At 43.7% G+C, this 5,492-nt stretch overlaps 1 non-coding gene across 1 annotated transcript; it reads left to right on the forward strand.

The window, feature by feature from the left end:
- The first annotated feature begins 2,307 nt into the window (after positions 1-2,307).
- On the forward strand, positions 2,308-4,228 carry LOC148165671 (small subunit ribosomal RNA). Its single transcript, XR_015771271.1, has one exon. It is a non-coding gene; the product is annotated as a small subunit ribosomal RNA (ribosomal RNA).
- Positions 4,229-5,492: the final 1,264 nt, after the last annotated feature.

Consider the following 5,492-nt stretch of genomic DNA (forward strand, 5'->3'; position numbering starts at 1 on the left):
AATTAAACGGGATCTAAAACCCTCTGGAAACTGAGGCGTTCGAAATTTTGATGAAAATTTTTCTAAGTCCGAAATAGGAACTGTGGCGGTCGAGCGAAATTTTTCTAAGTCCGTAGTCGAAACTGAGGTGTTCGAATTTTTGATAAAAATTTTTCTAAGTCTCATGTTGGAACTGTGGCGGTCGAGCGAAATTTTTCCAAGTCCGAAGTCGAAACTGTAGCGTTCGAACGAAATTTTTCTAAGTCCGAAGTCGAAACTGTAGCGGTCGACCAAAATTTTTCTAAGTCCGATTCGAAACTGAGGCGTTCGACCGAAATTTTTCTAAGTCCAATTCGAAACTGTGGCGGTCGAGCGAAATTTTTCTAAGTCCGAAGTCGAAACTGTAGCGTTCGGCGCTCATTCGTCTAAGTCCGAAGTCGGAAGTGTAGCGGTTGATAAATTTACATTGACCAAAAGTCCCAGAAAAATCGAAATTAAATGCAAACGAACAAAAGTTACGGTCGAACTAACACCAAACAAGGGTGGCTGTGATAATTTCAAACCCCTAACTAAACGGGATCTAAAACCCTCTGGAAACTGAGGCGTTCGAAATTTTGATGAAAATTATTCTAAGTCCGAAGTCGGAACTGAGGTGTTCGGTCGAAATGCCGTAAAAACGTAAAAAATATTTTTTTCAAAACACCGTTAACGGCATTCGAGTCCTAATGACCCTTGAAATTGATCTGCGAAATCAGAATTTTAAAATTCCGTCTCTAAGTACCCAAACGGACTTTTGCACCGAGCGATCAGACCGATTTACCCGACCCCTCGCCCATAGCGAGCGGCCGGCGCGCTATGGGATTTCGACCGTTTCGCGCATCGAGTGATTCAGAGCTGAACGCTGCCGCGCTGGCATATATAGGGATAGTAGTGGTGGTATGTAGCAGCGGACAAAAGCGTACGATCGAAATGTGATTTTATGTGCGTCCGATTATCTTGTTACCTCTCGTACACCGCGACTTACCCGTAGTTGGGACGATGGCCGGAATGTGTACCCTGTGGACCCACCATCGTTTGAGGGATGACAAATCTTGCCATTGACCATGCACAGCGAGATTGCGGATGCGGCGAGCGTTTCTATGTTAGCGGTCCAAATGCAATCAAAGATTTTATGTGTTCGTGTCAGAACGACCAAAAATTAACAAATGCGTCAACTCACTAAAGTCCGAGCGAGAATTTTGAAATAAATAAAATTTCATAAACTCGTAACGTGTGAATATTTCTAAAGAGAAATCTCACAATAAACCGTCGCTTTCAATCTAGCGAAGAGTATGGAGAATGTTTGAACTTTTGCTTGTCGACGACGATATTTTTTCTTTACGATAAAATTTCAAGTCGATGTGCCCAAAAATCTCTAAATTTTGAACTGGGAAATTATTTCTTCGTCCGATGAATCGCATTGATCTCTGTTTTTGACGAAAAAAAGACGGATAAAATGCAGCATTCAATCAAGGATATAAAATAAAAGAAAAATTTTCCGTAAAAACTATATTACAATGGAGGATTATGTTTCTACTTTTCGTCCGATGAGTCGCAACAAAAATAAGTAATCCATCCGTCGTTGTTCGTTTAGTCGATCTGAATGCACTGTAAAAATTTATTAAAGTAAAATGTTACGTTTGCATTTCATGAATTTTGACAAACGTGTACCGAAATGTGTACAAATTATTTATTTCGACGACGACGACAACTTAGAACGGATGAATAAAATTAATTGTTGCAAGATTCAAACAAGGATGAAAAAGTCATAGAAAATTATTCCGTAACCATGATATTGGATTATTTTTTCTTCACTCTCTCCTCCGATGAGTCGCAACAAATAAAAATCCATAAATCAATTCATCCGTCGTTGTTCGTTTAGTCGATCTGAATGCACTGTAAAAATTTATTAAAGTAAAAATGTTACGTTGCATTTCATGAATTTTGACAAACGTGTACCCCGAAGTGTGTACAAATTATTTATTTCGACGACGACGACAACTTAGAACGGATGAATAAGAATAAAATTGTTGCAGGAGATTCAATCAAGGATGATGTGAAAAAAATGTCGAAAAATTTTCCATCCAGAAAGATCGCGTGGCGTTACGTCTCTTCTTACGAGGTTTTCGTTTCGCAGACACGCACACTTTCTTCAAAACAATAATAGGAAAGTGTTCAGTTTTTTATAAGAGCAGCAGGTGTCTTTCCGAAATTCTACGATTATTGTAGCTTATATGACTAGAAGGAAAGAAAGACTAAAACTCTCTTATTTTAAAACAAGAACGCAGTTCCCTGGTTGATCCTGCCAGTAGTCATATGCTTGTCTCAAAGATTAAGCCATGCATGTCTCAGTACAAGCCAAATTAAGGTGAAACCGCGAAAGGCTCATTAAATCAGTTATGGTTCCTTAGATCGTACCCACATTTACTTGGATAACTGTGGTAATTCTAGAGCTAATACATGCAAACAGAGCTCCAACCGGAAACGGAAGGAGCGCTTTTATTAGATCAAAACCAATCGGTGGCGGTCTCCGTCATCGTACAACTTGGTGACTCTGAATAACTTTACGCTGATCGCACGGTCTCGCACCGGCGACGCATCTTTCAAATGTCTGCCTTATCAACTGTCGATGGTAGGTTCTGCGCCTACCATGGTTGTAACGGGTAACGGGGAATCAGGGTTCGATTCCGGAGAGGGAGCCTGAGAAACGGCTACCACATCCAAGGAAGGCAGCAGGCGCGCAAATTACCCACTCCCGGCACGGGGAGGTAGTGACGAAAAATAACGATACGGGACTCATCCGAGGCCCCGTAATCGGAATGAGTACACTCTAAACCCTTTAACGAGGATCAATTGGAGGGCAAGTCTGGTGCCAGCAGCCGCGGTAATTCCAGCTCCAATAGCGTATATTAAAGTTGTTGCGGTTAAAAAGCTCGTAGTCGAATCTGTGTCCCGCGCCGCCGGTTCATCGTTCGCGGTGTCAACTGGCGTGCCGCGGGACGTCCTGCCGGTGGGCTTAGCTCGAGAGGGCGGCCCAACTCAATCCCGCCGCGGTGCTCTTCATTGAGTGTCGAGGTGGGCCGGCACGTTTACTTTGAACAAATTAGAGTGCTTAAAGCAGGCTAAAACTTCGCCTGAATACTGTGTGCATGGAATAATGGAATAGGACCTCGGTTCTATTTTGTTGGTTTTCGGAACCCCGAGGTAATGATTAATAGGAACGGATGGGGGCATTCGTATTGCGACGTTAGAGGTGAAATTCTTGGATCGTCGCAAGACGGACAGAAGCGAAAGCATTTGCCAAAAACGCTTTCATTGATCAAGAACGAAAGTTAGAGGTTCGAAGGCGATCAGATACCGCCCTAGTTCTAACCATAAACGATGCCAGCTAGCGATCCGCCGACGTTCTTCCGATGACTCGGCGGGCAGCTTCCGGGAAACCAAAGCTTTTGGGTTCCGGGGGAAGTATGGTTGCAAAGCTGAAACTTAAAGGAATTGACGGAAGGGCACCACCAGGAGTGGAGCCTGCGGCTTAATTTGACTCAACACGGGAAACCTCACCAGGCCCGGACACCGGAAGGATTGACAGATTGAGAGCTCTTTCTTGATTCGGTGGGTGGTGGTGCATGGCCGTTCTTAGTTGGTGGAGCGATTTGTCTGGTTAATTCCGATAACGAACGAGACTCTAGCCTGCTAAATAGGCGTATTTCGACATCCCAAAGGCCCGTCGATCCTAGGTTCGCCCGGTGGTCGTGCGCGGTTTTTACTGTCGGCGTACAAACAATTCTTCTTAGAGGGACAGGCGGCTTCTAGCCGCACGAGATTGAGCAATAACAGGTCTGTGATGCCCTTAGATGTTCTGGGCCGCACGCGCGCTACACTGAAGGAATCAGCGTGTCCTCCCTGACCGAGCGGTCCGGGTAACCCGCTGAACCTCCTTCGTGCTAGGGATTGGGGCTTGCAATTGTTCCCCATGAACGAGGAATTCCCAGTAAGCGTGAGTCATAAGCTCGCGTTGATTACGTCCCTGCCCTTTGTACACACCGCCCGTCGCTACTACCGATTGAATGATTTAGTGAGGTCTTCGGACCGGTACGCGATGGCGTTTCGACGTCGTCGATGTCGCTGGGAAGATGACCAAACTTGATCATTTAGAGGAAGTAAAAGTCGTAACAAGGTTTCCGTAGGTGAACCTGCGGAAGGATCATTAACGTGTCCTCGTACACACGAATTTTGACATATGTATAATTTATTATTATGCATTTTTATTTGATCGTGTCGATGTACACTTTATGTTTTTACAACACCGTCGTCGATGACATGGAGTCGACGGCACGATCTTTTGTCGTGCCGTTGCTTGTTTCTTTTTGAAACACCGTGTGTACGACGTTTTGAACTACGAATCGTACATATTCGGAAAAACAATAGCGTTACGCTGGCCCGCAGCGCCGGTCCTTGCGATCGAGTTTTTCACCTTTTTTGAACGAGAAAAACCGAATTCGCTCGGGCATACGGCTGTTTCTTCGGGTACCTAGATTTTTTGATTTTTTTTGTACTATCTCTCGATCTTTTCCAATGATGGAAAAAAGGAGGGACGCTTTCGGTTTTTCGACCGGATCGCGGAAAGTTGTGAACTCCACCGCGAAAGTCGAAAGACGTTAGAAGTCCTCTTTTTTCGGACACACGGAGAGGATGTAGCAGAGTAGTCGAGAAAGAAGAAAATCGCAGGTGTCGAATTAGGTTACGACTCCGTGGGTTTTAAATGATTTACGCCCGGCTACGGGACCGGCGAGAAACGCTCCCGATTTTACGATTCGCGTGAATGATGTTCGTCGTTAGACGCTTCAAAGAGTTTTTTGAAAGCGCCGTTAAACGAGCGATCACACACACATCACACCTTGCTTTTTTAATGTTTTTGGTAGATGTGGTAAAGTGATTTCGTTAGAAACGGTAAAATTCTCTTTACGGAGCGTACGACTGCACCATTTCAAAATTATATACACCGTCAATCGTCATTAAGTCACGATATAGAACGGTAAACTTGAGGATTTTATGTTAGACGCTCAGTCTGGCACGTCTATAGATTTTTTCGTCAAAATTCACGATCTGTCTTCGGTTTGGCGACGAAAAAATATAGAAAGAAAATTGAAACACGAACACAAAGACCGCCCGCGAAAATCTCTTTTCGCTTACGGCGGATACTAATTCGCTTTTTCATAACGAGTACGATGATGTAATGATGTGTTGATTCCGATCGATCAAAAACCGTCTCTTCGTCACACTTTTTAAAGTGCTTGACACACGCACACTAAATGAAAGACACAATAAAGGAAAACTACCGAAAATGTAGTTTATGAGAGAAAGCAGCATTATTTATTAAAATTATTGCTGAGAAAAAGGAAATTGGCAAATTCCTAATTAAAATCGTATCGAACATGTCCCATCTTCACACATACATGCTCGTACTTTGCGTG

This window comes from Gnatocerus cornutus, unplaced genomic scaffold (genome assembly GCF_029298725.1).
Source record: "Gnatocerus cornutus isolate USDA-ARS CGAHR unplaced genomic scaffold, icGnaCorn1.1 ctg00000252.1, whole genome shotgun sequence".
Lineage (NCBI taxonomy): Eukaryota > Metazoa > Arthropoda > Insecta > Coleoptera > Tenebrionidae > Gnatocerus > Gnatocerus cornutus.